The following is a 20,215-nucleotide window of genomic DNA, read 5'->3' on the forward strand; positions in this document are numbered from 1 at the left end:
CAATTGACTGCACGTTCCCTCCAAGGCATACTCCATCCTGACTTGGAACTACAGATCTGTTCTTTCTGGATCACTGGGTCAAAATCTAGAAACTCATACTAATATATAAATGAATATGCATGTCAGGACCAGGAATAGGCCATTCAGCTCCTTGAGATGACTCCACCATCCAATGAGATCATCAGTGATCTGATTTTAACCTAAATCTCCTTCCCAAGTAGGGTGTGTGGACACCAAATGTACTGCAATAGAAGGTATCTCACCATTGCCTTTTCAATTAGAGGTATACAACAAATGGAGACAGTGAGGTCTGCAGATGCTGGAGATCAAAGTTGAGAGTGTGGTGCTGGAAATGCACAATAAGTTAGGCAGCATCCAGGGAGCAGGAGAATTGACGTTTTGGACCGGAGCCATCACCGGGCCTCAAACAACAAATGGCCAAGACCGTGATGGTCACATCTTATGAAAGAATAAAAATAAGTCTTTAGTGTTTATTGAAAGCATCTTATATGAGCATTATGTTTGAATTGAAAAGTAATGTAAGAGAGAGGATGGGATTGAGGAGAAAAAATATGGAGGATTGAATGTAACCTCACACCTTGTTTAAGCTCTACCAATACCTCTTCGTACACATGGGCAACTTTTCAGCATTCAAACTCTGGCTTAGATGTAGAATCCAGCTCCATCTACACTGTCCCAGCAAATGCCTAATCACAGCCTCAAATGAACAGTCCCACTAAACATGTGGAAGCTCCTATGTGGGCAATTTGAGTGAGATTGATCACTTAAAACTTAATTGGTGTGTTAATTCACCTGGGGCAAGCTCTTCCTGGGCCACAGAAGAGTATGCTCATTTATCACCATTTAGTTCTGATGAATAGTAGTTACCTTGGAAGCTTGGCCTATTTTATGATGTGGCTGTGCCAATCCTTACTTTTCTGTCTTCTTAGCTGTTTTTATTCCAGCCAACTGAAACTCATATTTCGTAAATCTATGAAATGAATGATGGAACTAAGTATTTGGGCAGGTCAAGGCATTCAACAGGTAGAAGCAGTGTGAGGAAAGAATGACTAGGGCAGAAAAAGTGAAATTGTAAGTTTTACAAATAGACAGAGGATGGGATAGATGTGAGAAAGGCAGATGAAGGACAACAGAGGGGATAGTTCTACATTGCTTACTTTCTATTTAAAATATGCTGTTTGCTCTTGGCATAATGCTATTCAAGGTGTTCTGCTAGCCAAATAAACATCCAATACTGTGATGTTAATGATAGCTCTACTTGGTCTACTATCACAGAATTGGGGTGGCACGGTGGCTCAGTGGCTAGCACTACTGCCTCATAGCAACAGCAATTCCAGCCTTGGGCGACCATCTGTGTGGAGTTTGCACATTCTCCCTTTGTCTGCGTGGGTTTCCTTCAGGTGCTCTGGTTTTCTCCCAGAGTCCAAAGATGTGCAGGTTAGGTAGATTAGCTGTGCTAAATTGTCCAGGGATGTGCGGGCTAGGTGGATTAGCCATGAGGAATGTAAGGTTACTGTGCCGCTCTTCTGAGGAGAGGCTGGCCATGCAAAGACTGATACCAATTAGTTAGGTAAAAACAATGACTGCAGATGCTGGAAACCAGATTCTGGATCAATGGTGCTGGAAGAGCACAGCAGTTCAGGCAGCATCCGAGGAGTTTCGGGCAAAAGCCCTTCATCAGGAATAAAGGCAGAGAGCCTGAAGTGTGGAGAGATAAGCTAGGGGAGGGTGGGGGTGGGGAGAGAGTAGCATAGAGTACAATGGGTGAGTGGGGGAAGAGATGAAGGTGATAGGTCAGGGAGGAGAGGGTGGAGTGGATAGGTGGAAAAGGAGCTAGGCAGGTCGGACAAATCCGGACAAGTCAAGGGGACTGGAAGTTTAAAATTAGGATGAGGTGGGGGAAGGGGAAGTGAGGAAGCTGTTGAAGTCCACATTGATGCCCTGGGGTTGAAGTGTTCCGAGGCGGAAGATGAGGTGTTCTTCCTCCAAGCATCTGGCGGTGAGGGAGCGGTGGTGAAGGTGGCCCAGGATCTCTATGTCCTCGGCAGAGTGGGAGGGGGAGTTGAAATGTTGGGCCACGGGGCGGTTTGGTTGATTGGTGTGGGTGTCTCGGAGATGTTCCCTAAAGCGCTCTGCTAGGAGGCACCCAGTAGAGGAGACCGCATCGGGAGCAACGGATATGATAAATGATATTAGTGGATTTGCAGGTAAAACTTTGATGGATATGGAAGGCTCCTTTAGGGCCTTGGATAGAGGTGAGGGAGGAGGTGTGGGCACAGGTTTTACAGTTCCTGCGGTGGTAGGGTAAAGTGCCAGGATGGGAGGGTGGGACGTAGGGGGGCGTGGACCTGACCAGGTAGTCACGGAGGGAACAGTCTTTGCGGAAGGCGGAAAGGGGTGGGGAGGGAAATATATCCCTGGTGGTAGGGTCTTTTTGGAGGTGGTGGAAATGTCGGCAGATGATTTGGTTTATGCGGAGGTTGGCGGATGATTTGGTTTATGCGGAGGTTGGCAGACGATTTGGTTTATGCCCATGAGTTTTATTTTGTGCCATGGATCCATACCAAGTGGGAACGAGGCCAAGGCTGGCAAAATTCATCTCACGTCAAAAAGAAAGGCTTGCATTTATATCGTGCCTTTCAATGCCTACAGGACATTCAGAGTGCTTTACAGCTCATGAAGTGCTTTCAAAATGTCGTCACTATATTGTAGTAATGAAGTTCTCTTTCAGTTAGTACAGAAAGGAGACCTTTATCCCATTGCTTTGGATAGGATTCAAACTCTGTATCCAAATTGGACAGGTCAGTGTTCTAATGCCCTGTGTTACACTGCTCCACATCTCCAACATTTCTCAAAAAATAGTTTGCATTTCCAAATGAATAACATCAATCTTTTAATATAAAAATACGTTATAATGACAACCCTTTACATGCAAAAATATTGAAAAATGAATTTTGGTTTCGTGCAAAATTTACTAGTTATCCAGCCATCTAAACTATTCACTGACTGCAACTTGCAGACTGGAATTTTAACATAGCAAATGGTCATGTTGACTTTCTTAATTCTGCTGCTTCCAGAATAATCCAAATAACCTGGCAATACATTGCAGGGATATGGAGGACTAATCAGATCTTGGTCATTTACTGTAAACATTTCTCAAATGGCTGATATAAATGCTAAGGTGGTGGTTCACTGACAAGTAAATACAGAATCTCGTTGCTATGCTCTCTTTTCTCCTCCTGTGGCACTGGCAATGGCTTTGGTTACTGTCTGTGTGCAACGTACTGTATCCATGTAGCATGACCCTCCCATTAATTAATCTTTCTATTTACAGAGATTGCCAGACCTTTGCAAGGGTGGGTGTGGAGGGGGAAGCATAATGTAGTAAAACATAATTTTAAAGATTAACGTCAGATATTAACCTCTTGCATTCAGAATAACCATTATCCTAGTAGGATTGACGCACCAAGAGTATGGTTCATTTCAATTCCTGCTGTATATTATGGGTGTGGATTTAACCGTTCCTCTATAAACATATATATGTGAGCATATACATTAATGTACATTTTCTTTTCTGAGCATTCAGATGAGTATTGGAAAGATTAATGGAGTACTTCTTTCAAAAGTAATTATTCATTCATGTACTGAATGATGGCACAAAAATAGAGATTCTACAATTTCTACAATAATTTATACACATTTATTTATGCAAGGAGTGAAGGATCAGCCAGCAAGTTATTTTTTCAGCAGTACCTCTGGGTTTTGAATGCAGTAATATCACCAGTGTGAAAACTTAGTGCAACTTATTCTAACAATACCTTTATCTCCCTGTTATTTTGACAGACTTGGGATGGTGCATCTCTGCATCAAAGTGTGTCACACATGGAAAACAGTCTTCATCCCATTAACAATATCACTTTTGATTATTTTTGACATGGTTTGGAACCAGTTGGTGAACGCAGATATTGCTCACACCAATGAATAAAAAAAACTTCATTGACTCGTAGAATGAAACTATTGAGGAGCAGGTAAGCATGCTGGAACGGATAGAGATTGAGGAAGCTGATGTGCTGAAAATTTTGACAAACATTAAGATTGACAAGTCGCCAGGGCCAGACCAGATTTGTCCTCGGCTGCTTTGGGAAGCGAGAAATGCAATTGCTTCGCCGCTTGCAAAGATCTTTGCTTCTTCGCTCTCCACCGGAGTCGCACCTGAGGACTGGAGGGAGGCAAATGTAATTCCTCTCTTCAAGAAAGGAAATAGGGAAATCCCCAGCAATTACAGACCAGTCAGTCTCACGTCTGTCGTCTGCAAGGTGTTAGAAAGGATTCTGAGGGATAGGATTTATGACCATCTGGAAGAGCATGGCTTGATTAAATGCAGTCAGCACAGCTTTGTGAGGGGCAGGTCATGCCTCACAAATCTTATTGAGTTCTTTGAGGATGTTACTAGACAAGTTGATGAGGGTCAAGCGGTGCATGTGGTTTATGTGGACTTCAGCAAGGCATTTGATAAGGTTCCCCCCGTGGTAGGCTTGTTCAGAAGGTCAGGAGGAATGGGGTACAGGGAAATTTAGCTGTCTGGATACAGAATTGGCTGGTCAACAGAAGACACCGAGTGGTGGTGGAAGGAAAGTATTCTGCCTGGAAGTCAGTGGTGAGTGGTTTTCCACAGGGCTCAGTTCTTGGGCCTCTACTCTTTGTAATTTTTATTAATGACTTGGATGAGGAGATTGAAGGATGGGTTAGCAAATTTGCAGACGACACAAAGTTTGGAGGTGTCGTTGACAGTATAGAGGACTGTTGTGGCTGCAGCCTAACATCGACAGGATGCAGAGATGGGCTGAGAGGTAGCAGATGGAGTTCAACCTGGATAAATGTGAAGTGATGCATTTTGGAAGGTCGAACTTGAAAGTTGATTACAGGATTAAAGACAGGATTCTTGGCAGTTTGGAGGAACAGCGGGATCTTGGTGTGCAGGTACATAGATCCCTTAAAATTGCCAACCAAGTGGACAGAGTTGTTAAGAAAGCATATGGTGTTTTGGCTTTCATTAACAGGGGGATTGAGTTTAAGAGCCATGAGATCTTGTTGCGGCTCTATAAAACTTTGGTGTCCAGTTCTGGTCGCCCTATTATAGGAAAGATGTGGATGCTTTGGAGAGGGTTCAGAGGAGGTTTACCAGGATGCTGCCTGGAATGGAGGGCTTATCTTATGAAGAGAGGTTGACTGAGCTCGGATGTTTTTCATTGGAAAAAAGAAGGAAGAGAGGGGACCTAATTGAGGTGTAAAAGATAATGAGAGGCATAGATAGAGTTGATAACCAGAGACTTTTTCACAGGGCAGAAATTGTTAACACGAGGGGTCATAGTTTTAAGCTGTTTGGCAGAAAGTATAGAGGGGATGTCAGAGGCGGGTTCTTTACACAGAGAGTTGTGAGAACATGGAATGCGTTGCCAGCAGCAGTTGTGGAAGAGAGGTCATTGGGGATATTTAAGAGACTGCTGGACAGGCATATGGTCACAGAAATTTGAGGGTTCGTACATTAGGTTTACCTTACATGAGAATCAATGGCCGGCACAACATCGTGGGCTGAAGGCCCTGTTCTGTGCTGTACTGTTCTATGTTCTATGTAATCCATATGGCAAAGAAGGAGACCATTCAGCCTGTCAGGTGCACACTGGGTCACTGTAAGAACAGTTGAGCTAGTACCATTCCTAACCCTTTCTCTATAACAATGCAATTTCTTTCCTCTTCAGGTACTTATCCAATTCCTTCTTGAAAGCACAATCGAATCTGCCTCCCCCAGCTTCCCTCAGCAATACATTCCAGGTTGCAATCACTTTGCTTTAAAAAAAATGCAAAGATTTTATTTTTGTTTCCTTTGGTTATTTTGAAAAACGTGTTATGTCTGCATCCTGTGGTTTTTTGATTTATTTTGCCAATTAGAACAAGTGTATTCTATCTAGTTTGTCTGAACACCTCACTGTTTTGAGCTTATCTATTAACACTTTTCTCAACCTTCCCTCCTCCAAGCAGAAAAACCTCAGTTTCTTCTATCTATCCATGTAACTGAAGTTCCCACACTTGAATTCATTTTCATTAATCATTCCTCCATTCATGTTAATGCCTTAGCATCCTTCCTAAAGTGTGGTGCCAGGAATTTTTCGCAATTTTCAAATTGAGGCAGAACCAGAGTTTTACAAATGTTCATCAAAGCTTTGTTTTTGCTCTCTATGCTTCTGTTTATAAAATTCATGATCTTTTACCTCATTAGCCATTTTAACAAGTGACCTTATGGAACAATTGTTGTTTGACCACCTCCTCTGATGTGTTTGTGTGTAAATGGACACACTATACAATCTGGAACTCAAAAAGAAGATTGAGGTTTAACATCCCATCTGGATCAATTTGGTTCAATTTGATCTTGAGTTTTAGTAAAGATTTGCTCTTGGCTTCACTGCAACATCACTAGGAAGATGGGAATCATCTAGAGATCCCACTGCTAATTGTTGGTGAAGATAGGATCACTCTCTTTCAACTCGAAAGGTTTTTTTCAACTCTGAGGGCTTAAGCGCACAATTGAGGAATGGCACATTTGTCTGGGTAACTGGAAAAGCACTTGTGAAACACTACCAAAGCACAAGATAGAATCTTGAGACAAAAGAACTGGAAAGGATTATCTTTCAAACTGCACTTTTGATAGAATTAGCATTACGAGTGTCATGTCAATTATTCCACTTACCACACTTACATAAGCATTTAAATCAGATTATGTTTTCCTGTACTATTCATCAGTTGTCGAAAACTCTTTCAAGGAGCAATTGACGATGCTAGAAATGAACTGAATTGTGACTTAATTCTTTCCACACATTAGAGAGTTTGAGTGTGGGAGGTGTTGTGGAGATTTGAAGAGGTGCAGGCCAGAACTGAATCAGCAGGTAGGATTGTGATTTTAATGGTTCCCACCCACCTGATGCCTTTCATATTCAGGTTTACAGAATGGAAGCTGCTGCTAACCTCAGACTACAGCTAATAAAAAAAAATGTGACTGCTGGCACCTCATGGTTCAAGCCTTTGACACACTTTGTTCTCTTGGAACATGGTCTCAAAGTAATAGTAACATGAGTGCAGAGCATTTTTGTTCCTGTGTGTACAGTGCCCTTTTAATTACTGCAGATGCTGGAATCAATACTGATTTGTGCCCTTTTGATAGTCTTTTACTGGTTCAAACTGTTTTTTTTATCACATAAAATGTTCGTTGATGATATTGTTAAGGCAGCTGGATATGATGAACGAGCTGCTGATCCAGATAGTTATGGGAGTTGAACTAGTACCAAGTAAATTGAGAATTGAGAATGGGGAAAGATTTTGTTTTTATTTACATAAGATCACAGGAACTTTGCCTACTCATTGGAGTTCATTGTTTAAGGAGTGCATGCAAATGATTGATCTCACCAGGCGAAGAAAAGATTTGGTTCAGAAGCCTTTAGATAGGATCTGCAAGGGTAAAACATCCTTGGCAGTTGTAGACTGTTGTAGCAGTAATATTGTGCCGTATTTTAAAGCCCTCATAACCAGTCACAACAGGATGCTGTTGCTTTGCTCAATCATGCATGCACTTTTTTCCAGTTGTTGTTGTGACCTAGGCTTTTGGTAAAACGGTACGATAAAGCTGACTTCCATCACATCTAGGAGACAGAAGTATTATAGTTATAGATAAAAAGACTGCTGATGCTAGAATCCAAAGTAGAAGTCAGGATTCCTCGACCTCCTGATGCTGCCTGGCTTGCTGTGTTCTTCCAGCGTCCTGCTTGTCTACCCATAAGCATTATGATGGCATCGCAAAGCGATCAGCAACTTTTTTTTTAGCTTTGATTGCAGTGGTGACAGTCTTTGCTCAATTGTGATATTCATGGTTCCAAGACAGAAAGCCATAGGTTCAAGTGCTACTCTACAGACCTGGGTACGCAACCTTAACCTTAACTTAATACTCAAGGAGCACTGCACTTTCAAAGATGCCTTTTTCAGATTGGATGCTAAGTCAATACTCTCTTCTAAGGTGAGTGTAAAGAACCTATGGTATTATTTGATTAAAAGCGTCATTCTGCCAAGCCCTGGACTGCAGCCCTCCAAACATGGTTTAGTTTTGCCCCAAATTAGGACTAGAATTATGGTTAAGATTAGATTAGATTCCTCTATAGTGTGGAAACAGGCCCTTTGGCCCAACAAGTCCACACTGACCCTCCAAAGAGTAACCCACCTAGACAAATTCCCTCCGACTAAAGCACTTAACACTATGGGCATTTTAACATGGCCAATTCATCTTTGGACTGGGGGAGGAAACCAGAGCAGACCCACACAGACACAGGGAGAATGTGCAAACTTCACACAGACAGTCACCCAAGGCTGGAATCAAACCTGGTTCCCTGATGCTGTGAGGCAACAGTGCTAATCACTGAGCCACCATGCCACTCTACGGCTAGTAACTGGTTTGTGGGAGCCACAACAAAATGGTTTTGCATACTCCTGACAGTTACTGCTGCAATTAATTATAAAATATGCCTTTTCAGTATTCTTTTGGCTGTTTCATTTTTTTGTTAAACTCCTGCTTTGTTCAATCATTAAAAAAGTGGGGTCCCTATGACTTTATCGATGCTTGTGCCCTTTCCAGATGATCTGCTCATTCATCACATCTGTAGGACCTTACTTTGTGCAGATTAGCTGTTGTGCTTCTCCACATTTCAACGCTGACTTCACTTCAGAAACACTTACTGAACTGACATTCCTATGTGGTGTCCTGATACAATCACAGCTGCCATGTGAATGGAAGCTTTTCTATAATGTGATTTGAACTTTGGAAATATGAATTAGTTATATTGAATCTATTGCCAAACCTTGAATAACATCCTCAGTAAGAAGCAAAGGCTCCAGCTAAACCTCTGGGACCCAGAGTCGTGCCCTGGTTATGCAGGGTTATAATCCCTCCTTATAATACAGGCTATAAAAACAAAAATCAGCTTTATGAATAAATTTTAAAAAGCATTGAAGTAGGAACAACCACTAGATTTCACCAGATTGCAAACCTTTAGTTATAATTGTAGTTCCTGCTCCAAGTCAAATATATGTGTTAAAACATTGAGGTTTTCTGCAATAACATCTATACTAAACAATCTTTAAATGTGAAATTGGGCATTCACAGAGCATTCCAACTAATCGCTCTTTGTTAATGATTGAGCAAAGCAAAATTTGAACAAAAAAATGAAACAGCCAAAATAATATTGAAAAGGCATTATCTATAATTAATTGCAGCAATAACTGACAGGGGTGTTCAAAACCATTTTGCCATGTCTCCCAAAACCAGTTACTAGCCATACTTCTAGTTCTAATTCAGGTCAAAATTAAACCATGAGATCCTTGCCTGGAGGACCTGCACTCTAGGGCTTGGCAGAATGACACTAACTTGCTAGTGGAGGCAGTAGTTCTTTGTCCTCTATTTTCTAGTTATATGAACTCATGCAGCAAAGAGTACTTCAGGTATTTGTTCAATCTGCATATTGCCTGCCAGAGGCAGACAGGTGAATGTAGCACCAAGCTACAGTCCAGTTCCCAAAGTATCATGAATAAACCCGAAAATACTTGGGTAGAATTTAGTTCTCATGTTCCCATGGTGCAGACCTGGCATAATTTGGTTTGACTCTGTGGATCAATGTCCCATGCCCAAAATTGCTATCAGGGCCAGACAGGGTAAACAAAGGAAGGATGTTCCCAATGACTGGGAAGTTCAGCACCAGGAGGTCACAGTCTAAGGATACTGGGTAGGCCACTGAGGACTGAAATGAGAACAAATGTCTTCACTCAGAGAGTGGTGAGCTTGTGAAATTCTTTGTCACAGAAAGCAGTTGACGCTAAACATCGAATGTTTTCTAAAAGGAGTTGGATATAGTTCTTAGAGCCAAAGGTTTTAAAAGGTATAGGGACAAAGTGGGAACAGAATGGCAGCACAGGAAGAAAGGGACGAATGGCCTGCGCCTGACCCTAGTTTCTATGTTTCAATGTTTCTAAGTCCATCTGAAAGACATCCAATCTAATTAGCAACAGTGGTTCCATGGGCATTATTAGAAATTTAAAATCTGGAATTAAAATTTGAATTATAACTACTATTGATTGTTATAAAACCCCATTTGATTTACTAATGTCTTTCAAGGGAAGGAATCTACTGTCCTTACCTGGTGTGGCCTACATGTGACTCCAGTCCCACAGCAGAACGGTTGACTCTTTACAGGGATTATAGATGGGTAATTATTGCTTGCCCAGCTGGTGACACCCACATCTCATGAGTAAATTTTTAAAAAATGTTTAGGCACCTTTCGGGCAGCCCTGTTGAACAGACACATCAGCTGAAGGGTATCTTACATCTGTAAGTAAGCAGAAAATAATTTCTATGCATGTCAGTCCCTCTAACAGTCTTTCAATCTGTCTGTCTGTCTGCATTTCTGACTGCCTGTCTCCTTCCCTCTTTCTACCTGATTTGCTTTGTTTCTGCTGACAATGAACACAATGGCAATGAAGCAAATTTTTCACAGCCAGCTGGTCTCGATAAACATAGAACCATCCAAATATCACCATCAAAGTCCTTTCACAAAAGTAGGAGATAGGTGTCTTTTGCAAGTGATATGAAGTATTCATGAGACTCATCTTATTAAAAAAAAGACTAGTAAACAGTAAAACTTCAACTGGTGCCTGCAGTGTACTGGAAGTGACTTGATCTACAGCAGAATTGTCTGCTCTGTCATAACAGTTTTAGCTTCAGACAGCGATCGTCATTAACAGGGCATAAGTTAGCCATTATGTTCTGCATTATTTTTTTGAACTTTAATCATAAACTTCATGATTGTTTTCTATTCTTTTATGTTTTTGATTTTATGTTTAAATGAAAAACCCCTAAAGACATTCCTGTCTTAAACTTTATTAATTCATCACTGAGAAGGTTAATCCAACTGGGACGAAAGTTCTTTCTACGTTCTTTCTGGGTCACAGATGTTACATGTTTGAATCCCTGTCTTATCTGTATGAGAGAATGTTACTGCATTTTGTTGTTTGTCTGCTGTTGATTTGGCAGCTTTTCATGGCCTTCAGAGAAGCAGCTCCCACCAACAATGAAATCCCACCCTCAACGGCAATGCTTTCTGTGCAACTTAGCTAAACATATTAACTATTTGTGATCTTTTTGAGAACAGATTTATTTCATTGTGTAAAGACCTGAGAATGGTGGGGGAGGAGGGGTTTAAAATTTTTTTTCTGCTGTGTTCTGCTCTATGGAAGATTGTGTGGAGATTGGAGTTGGAATGTCACCAAATAATCAGATTTATTTTCTCCAATTTATAAATGGCTGTCCTTGCAAATCATCTAATTCTTCCCTGCTCAACAGTTTTGGGACTTTTTTAAGGAAAAATATTTCTCAGGTTTTGTTCAAACTATATTGATAATCCCTAGTTTTCCTTTAGAAGGCATTGGGGGGTCTTCTTTCTGACCACTGCACTCCATCGAGTGAAGAAACCACCACAATATTATGAGAATATAAGAAATAGGAGAATGAGAAGGCTATTGATACACCTGATGAAGGGCTTTTGCCCAAAACGTAGATTCTCCTGCTCCCCAGAGGCTGCCTGACCTGCTGTGCTTTTTCCAGTGCCACACTTTTCAACTCTGATCTCCAGCATCTGCAGTCCTCACTTTCTCCTATTCTGACACCCCACAAGCCTGTCCTGCCATTCACCACCATCATTTCTGATTTGCCTCTGGCCTTAAATCCACTTTTGTCCCAACTATGCATACATCCGAGCTCCCCAATATTTCAAAAATGTATCTATGTCATATTTAAATATTTTTAGTCATCCAGCCTCCACAACTCCTTGGGGTAGACAATTCCAGACATTCACTATCCTCTGGGGCAATAAATTCCATCATGTTTCAGTTTGAAATGAGAGAGGCTTATTTTGTATTGATATCCCCCAGTTCAAAACTTCTCCATTGGTAGAAATATCTTCTCAACATCTACCCTGACAAGCCCCCTTAGAATCTTGTATGTTGCAATAAAATTGCCCCTACTTTTTCTTCACTGTAATGAATAAAGGCCTGACCTGTTTCACCATTCTCAAAAGATCTTCATCCCATGAATCAGCCTCTTTCAAACTGCTTCCAATGCCAATGCATCCTTTCTTAAATACAGGTATTGAAAACTGTACACAGTGCTCCAGGTGTGGTTTCACCAGAAGAATTGTAGTAAGACTTCTATAGTTTTAAACTCCAAACTCCCCTCGCAATAAAACTCAAAATTTTGTTTGCTTTCTTAATTATTGTCATGTTCACTATTATGTTGCATGCACAGGAACATCTAGATCATTTTCCGCTGCACTTTTTATATTCTCTCTCCATTTAATTAATAATCTAACTTTTGTTTCTATGTTTCAAAGTGTATGATCTCACACTTACATACATTAAACTCAAACTGTCATGTTTTGCCCACTCACGCAACATATATTTTTCATCTTGCAGTTTCCTTACGTCCTCATCACAATATGTCCTCCTACCCATATATGTATCATCATCAGGGCATAGCTTTAGGATGAGAGGGGAAAGATATAAAAGGGACCTAAGGGGCAACGTTTTCACGCAGAGGGTGCTGTGTGTATGGAATGAGCTGCCAGAGGAAGTGGTACAATTGCAACATTTAAGAGGCATTTGGATGGGTATATGAATAGGAAGGGTTTGAGGGATATGGGCCAAGTGCTGGCAAATGGGACTAGATTAGGTTAGGATATCTGGTCAGCATGGACGAGTTGGACCGAAGGGCCTGTGTTGTACAACTCTAAAGTTCATAAACATTAATCTCTGCCTCATCTACAAAATCATAAATATAAGTTGTAAATAATTGAGAGCTGGAACTGATCCTTGTGGTATTCCACTAGTTACACATTTCTAACCTGAAGAAGACCCATTAATCCTGACTCTGTCTTCTGTATGTTAACGAATCCTCAATCCATGATAATACACTACCTCATCACCTATTCTATGTCGTGAAATAACTATTTATACAGCATCTTATCAATTGTGTTATATGTACTAATTTCCCTTTGTTAACTCTAGTTGTTACAATCTCAAAGAACTCTAACAAATTTATTAAATATGATTTCCCTTTCACAACACCATGTCCTGCTATTTTTTTTCCTTAATAATGGATTCTAGCACTTTCCCAATTACAGATGTTATGTTAACTGGCCTATCATCTCCTGTTTTCTGTTTCCCTCCCTACTTGAATGGGGCATGACATTGACCGTTTTCTAATCTTCTGTAATCTTCCTGAAATTTGGTGAATTTGAATATTTTGATAATTAACTATTATTTCTGCATCCTTCAAACCTTAGGATACAGAATATTAGCTCCCGGTGATTTCTCTGCCTTTAGCCCTATTAGTTTGTCAAATACTTTGTCCCTTGTGATAGAAACCGGTTAGGTACAACTATTAGATTAGGTTAGGATATCTGGTTGGCATGGACAAGTTGGATTGAAGATTCTGTTTTTGTGCTGTACATCTCTCTGACTCTATTTAGTTTGAAATGAAACAATGGCAGACACCAGAATTCACAAAGGAATAGTCTTTCAACAGCATCTTTTGAGTAAAAAGAGAGAGAAAATCAAATAGACTGATAATAGCTGCAAGCTCTTCTTGCTCTCTCCCTTTCTCAATCTCAGAAAGCAGCTGACAAAAAGCAATGCGGAACAAAAACAATGATTTACTGTGAACCCAGGATATCTGCAGCCTTCATAACAACTAAACTGTCAGACTCAGGTTCTTCCATTTATTGTGTGTGTGTGTGTGTGTTCATTATCATGTTTTTTGGATGATAAAACTTCACTCTCTTTTACTCAAGAGGATCTTGGAATTGGTTTTCCTTCATTTTAGATCTGGTTTACTAAGTTCAATTGAAGTGTTATGTGCATAGAAGGAAAAGATGAAACAAAATGTTGCAACTGCCTGTGAGAGGTTTAACATAGGGCAATGACGCATCCTTGCCTGGTTGCGATGCTGTATCTTTACCATAAGGATTGCAGCTTGGCTCATCAGCACCTTCTCAAGGGCAATTAGGGAGACACAATAAATGCTGGCCTAACCAGAGATGCTGACTTCCAACAGCGTGATTTCAAATAGACCCGTTGGGCTACAACTTGGTGTCGTGTGCCTTCTGACCTTGTCCACCCCAGTCAAACACCATCATCTCCACAGCATGCATATGCAGCATCATTAAAAAAAAACAAGAAGTTTCATGTTCCTGTCATCTTCCAGTACTGGAAACTTCAAAACAAAATGCTCCCTTTTTCAATATTTATTTTGTTCAAATAATATTTTCCATGAAATCTGATTTTACACAATTGTACTCAACTCTAATCCTTTAAACCTAGCATTTGGCCTTGTTCGAATGCCTCGCCAATTCAGCTGTTCATTTAGACTTCAGGATTCTTCCATTCAGTTTTGGAATCTGCTGCATCCTTTCGCGTGGCCCTATTTGGGTCAACAGCAATGGAATGAATAATTTCCAGACAAAATTGCTGATGCAAAATGACACTTGATCCATTCTGCTTGACAATATTTTCAAATTCATTGCTTTCACCGCACAAATATTACTTATGTACATCCTAATGGCACTTGGTAGCTGCCATTCATGTTGCCAATAAAACATAGCAGGATCTATTTTTAATGGAAGACAACCCAATTTTAGTAAGACGGAACTCATTGAGAAGTTCCAAACTCTGGTGACATTCTTAAGGCCATGTATATTTTAATTTAAATTGCAGGGTGCCCAATTTCATTTAGTGCCTATTTTGGAGAGAGAAACACTTCCCTGTTCAGTTGCAGAAATTCAGCCTTGATAGCAATTGACCTCAATTCCCAAGCATTTATTGCTAACTTTCGATTTTCACATTGCTTTTCCTGCTGCCAATCACTCCACTGTAAAATTTTGGCTCTCCAGTTCTTCTTCAAACCTTTGTGCCACTAATTCTACTTATACGTTTATAAATCTAATCAGGGAGCACCCGTTTGGTGCATTTTCAATGATGTAATAGAGCAGGTTGACCCCAAGTGGCACCTCTGTGAACCCCAGAATTCTCTTCCGTACAAATTCTCTCCACCTTTGATATTTCTCATAAACTCAACTTCTATTTGTTTGTGGATGCTTAGACTTCCTGGTCACATAGGCTTCTGCTCCTGGTGTTATTCCTGGTTTGTAACATTTCTTCTTGCCCTTGTTCACCTACATCCTCTATTTCTTTCTGAAGGGATATTGTTCGACCACCCCTTTACACTTGGATTTCTTTTAAAGGTTTATGAACATTTTTAATATGTTTATAAGAATTAGATCATTCGGCCTATCGAGTCTCCTTCACTGTTCGATCTTGGGGCATGTTCACATCCAGATCCACTATTGGAGGTTACACTACATTTACTTCCCTTCTGTCTTTGGACTCCACTTTCCCAATCATGGGCCTAATCTCCTACGCCTCATTATTTTTTAGTGTCCTTCCCTGCAATTTTCTCCATTGACCAGCCCTCCTGGTAAATGTCTGACTTTTGAATGGCCCTTTTCTGATTTAATTTTGATTTTGATTTCATTTTGATTTTATTATCATGTGCACTCAAGTACAAAAGTACAGGAGTACAGTGAAATGTGTATAATGTCGCCACACAAAGCGCCATCTTGGGTACAAGTACCTAGGTGCAGAATTCTTTAGAACAAGGTTGAAAGAAAGAACAAAGTTAAAAGTTGAACATTGCAGTAACTACAGTATAATAATTATAGTATAGAGCAAAGTTAAAAGTCAAACATTGCAGTAATTATCGTATACTATAATTATAGTGTAGCATATTTTGTAAAACATGCAAAATGAGTTTAAAAGTTATACATTGCATACCTTCTTAGATTTAAGTAGAAAATAAAGAAATAAAGCTGGATGTCACTGTTTAAGAAAAGTGGTAAGGACAAGCCAGGGAACTATAGACCGGTGAGCCTGATGTCGGTGGTGGGCAAGTTGTTGGAGGGAATCCTGAGAGACAGAATGTACATGGATTTGGAAAGGCAAGGACTGATTAGGGATAGTCAACATGGCTTTATGCGTGGGAAATCTTGTCTCACAAACTTGATTGGGTTTTTTGATGAAGTAACAAAGAGAATTGATGAGGGCAGAGCGGTAGTTGTGATTTATATGGACTTCAGTAAGGCGTTCGACAGGGTTCCCCAAGGGAGACTGGTTAGTAAGGTTAGATTTCATGGAATACAGGGAGAACTAGCCATTTGGATACAGAACTTGCTCAAAGGTAGAAGACAAGAGGGTGGTTGTGGAGGGTTGTTTTTCAGACTGGAGGCCTCTCTGATCAGTGGAGTGCCACAAGGATTGGTGCTGGGTCCTCTACTTTTTGTCATTTACATAAATGATTTGGATGCGAGCATAAGAGGTACAGTTAGTAAGTTTGCAGATGACACCAAAATTGGAGTTGTAGTGGACAACAAAGAGGGTTACCTCAGATTACAACAGGATCTTGACCAGATGGGCCAATGGGCTGAGAAGTGGCAGATGGAGTTTAAGTCAGATAAATGCGAGGTGCTGCATTTTGGGAAAGCAAATCTTAGCAGGACTTATACACTTAATGGTAAAGTCCTGGGGAGTGTTGCTGAACAAAGAGACCTTGGAGTGCAGGTTCATAGCTGCTTGAAAATGGAGTCGCAGGTAGATAGGATAGTGAAGAAGGCATTTGGTATGCTTTCCTTTATTGGTCAGAGTATTGGGTACAGAAGTTGGGAGGTCATGTTGTGGCTGTACAGGATGTTGGTTAGGCCACTGTTGGAATATTGCATGCAATTCTGGTCTCCTTCCTATCGGAAAGATGTTATGAAACTTGAAAGGATTCCGAAAAGATTTACAAGGATGTTGCCAGGGTTGGAGGATTTGAGCTAAAGGGAGAGGTTGAATAGGTTGAGCTGTTTTCCCAGGAGCGTTGGAGACTGAGGGGTGACCTTAGATTAGATTAATTAGATTAGATTACATTACAGTGTGGAAACAGGCCCTTTGGCCCAACAAGTCCACACCGACCCACCGAAGCGCAACCCACCCATACCCCTACATTTACCCCTTACCTAACACTACGGGCAATTTAGCATGGTCAATTCACCTGACCTGCACATCTTTGGACTGTGGGAGGAAACCGGAGTACCCGGAGGAAACCCACGTAGACATGGGGAGAACGTGCACACTCCACACAGTCAGTAGCCTGAGGCGGGAATTGAACCCGGGTCTCCGGCTCTGTGAGGCAGCAGTGCTAACCACTGTGCCACCGTGCTGCCCACAAACCTTCTAGAGGTTTATAAAATCATGAGGGGCATGGATAGTATAAATAGACAAAGTCTTTTCCCTGGGGTCGGGGAGTCCAGAGCTAGAGGGCATAGGTTTAGGGTGAGATGGGAAAGATATAAAAGGAACCTAAGGGGCAACGTTTTCATGCAGAGGGTGGTGCGTGTATGGAATAAATTGCCAGAGAAAGTGTTGGAGGCTGGTACAATTGCAATATTTAAGAGGCATTTGGATGGGTATATGAATAGGAAGGGTTTGGAGGTAAATGGGCAGGGTGCTGGCAGGTGGGACTAGATTTGGTTGGGCTACCTGAATGGTATGGACAAGTTGACCTGAGCCTGGGGGTCAGGGGTTCATGGTCGCGAGAAGGAAGAAGAGAGAATAGGGAAAAAAAATTACAAAAAGGAGTAGAAAAAAGAAAGGAGAAAAAGAAAAGGAAATGAATCAAGTGGATGAGCTCTGTCTGAAGCCTCCTACGCTGCCACCACCTTGGATAGTTTTGTATTTTCCATGCTGTAGATCTGTATGACTTCAATACTCTATGACTTTTGGCAGTGTTCTTTGGTACCAATTGCTTCACATTGACCAACAAAATGGATCTGTCTGTCATCAGTCAAAGCAGCAATTGTGGCCATTTTATCCTCATAGCTGGGCAACAAGAGATACCTGCCTCTGTTATTTTATTTAACTCCTTCAGAGTCTGCAAATTTCCAACCCATACTAAGCATCCTTGAAGAATATACCTCAATAGTCTGGTTCCCATCATGTATAATTATAATGTTTTCATTTTTCCCAATAACTTTCTCCAGGCCTTTTCAACTCCTCTTTCTTATAATGAACTATATCTACCAGGTTGAAACTGATTTTCAATAGCTTTACCTTATATTTTAAAGCTTACTGAATTCTTTCTGAGACATCAGCTTTCATGAAAGCTTTTCTGCCTGCATACAAATGCTCTGAAAAAGTCGATCTAATTGTGGTCCCTTCCCAAGTTGGTGACTGATCACTTATTACTGATGGAACTTTAGGGTTTCTACCTAAAGACTAATATGGACCAAACGCAAGCAAGTGGGACTAGCTTAGTTTGGGAAATCTGGTTGCCATGGAATGGTTTGAATGAAGAGTCTATTTCCGTGCTGTATGATTTATAGTATGAACTATAATCGTCCAACCATCTGTAACAGATTCCTAGCATGTAGAGCCCACATTTATGGCATATGGTCATTTACAGTCTCGCTGATGAGTCAACATTTCATGAGCCATTTGCCTGCATGGTACCTTTTACAAATCTCTTGCTAAAAGGGCTCTCTACTGCTGTATTCATTACTATTATGTTCATATTCACAACATATTTCTAAATTTGTCATTTACAAATTCCCCTCCATTATCAATGAGAAATTTTGTTAGTGGCTAATTCCAGTCCATGTCCACTTTTCCATTACCTTGTCCATGATTACTTTCTGATCTTTACTATGTCATTATTGTTGACTGACAAAATCTGTCAGTCTATAAAATGTGAATTTTTATAGACTTTTATAGATTTTCTAAATCTATAAAATGTGAATTTTTTTTTCTCCCCTGTATCTCATTTCTTTAAATTCATAGCCACTAACACTTTGAAAGTTCTTGCTAAGGGCAGACTTATTCGAGGTAGTGATGGTGTTCAGTGATTTTTTTTTTACAAATCTCACATCTATCACTTATCAATTTTATAAGATCACCATACTCCCCATCCCTTATTTCTGCATGCTTTACAAAAATTTTCAAATTTTTGGATACCTATGTAATCTTAATAGAATAGACTTTTTCTTATAAATTTCTAGCCCCTAATGACAAGAACACTTCTTTAATTTCTTTAGTGGGAATGTTACATTCCCTAATGGAATGCAATAATGTCACAAATGTGTAAATTTGCAAAGTTACAGATTTTCCAGATACATTTGCTTTGTTGTTTGCATCTCCAGTTTTATGTGTGCTTTCTTCATCGATAGCCTACTTAGTAACACTAGTATTTTGTTAGACATTACATTATGCTAATAAAATGATTGATTCTAGCTATTTTCCAAAGTTTGATCATTCTTTGTAAAAGACTTCCATGTGCGTATTATCCCTAAATCTGAACAGGTGGAACTCTCGAATTTCTTAACTTTGTTTCGATCTTTATTACTCAAAATCCAGGAACATTTTAACCCATCGTTTTCACAAACTGTGGACCCTGTCTCCACTATTCAATACTGCACAATTGAAAGACTCTGACACCAATACATCCATCACTGGGCTGAGACTTCTTGTGACCAATACAATGCCCTCTCTTTGATCTGTATTGTCATCTTCTCATTCTATTTCATGTTTAGGTTTCAAAACTTTTTAATATTACTTTGGACAGTACTTTGAATTGCACCTAAAATATTTATTAATTGCACATAAGAGAGTTGTACAGCATGGAAACAGACTGTCAATCCAACTCATCCATGCTGATCAGATATCCTGAGCATTGCACTCTGAGCATTTCTTTGATTCATTCACTTATTGTAGATCTGAAACTCTCTTTGTTTCTTAAAATCATTAGCATTTCTAATACTCATTTTTCTTATTTATAGTGTTCTTTTCGTTTAATCACCTGCAACCTGTTTCTATACTGTCTCTCCACTTTTAAGATTTTTGCCTGGTTATGTTCTGCCTCCTTAGGAGCTCAGCTCATGTGCGTGATATCACAGACACTGGCCTATCTATGGAAGGAACCTTACCAATTAAATAAATGGGAATAAAATTGGACTTGGACCAAAGT

The sequence above is a fragment of the Chiloscyllium plagiosum genome, unplaced genomic scaffold (assembly GCF_037043375.1).
Source record: "Chiloscyllium plagiosum isolate Xiang-an unplaced genomic scaffold, Cpla_swu_hap1 HiC_scaffold_11, whole genome shotgun sequence".
Lineage (NCBI taxonomy): Eukaryota > Metazoa > Chordata > Chondrichthyes > Orectolobiformes > Hemiscylliidae > Chiloscyllium > Chiloscyllium plagiosum.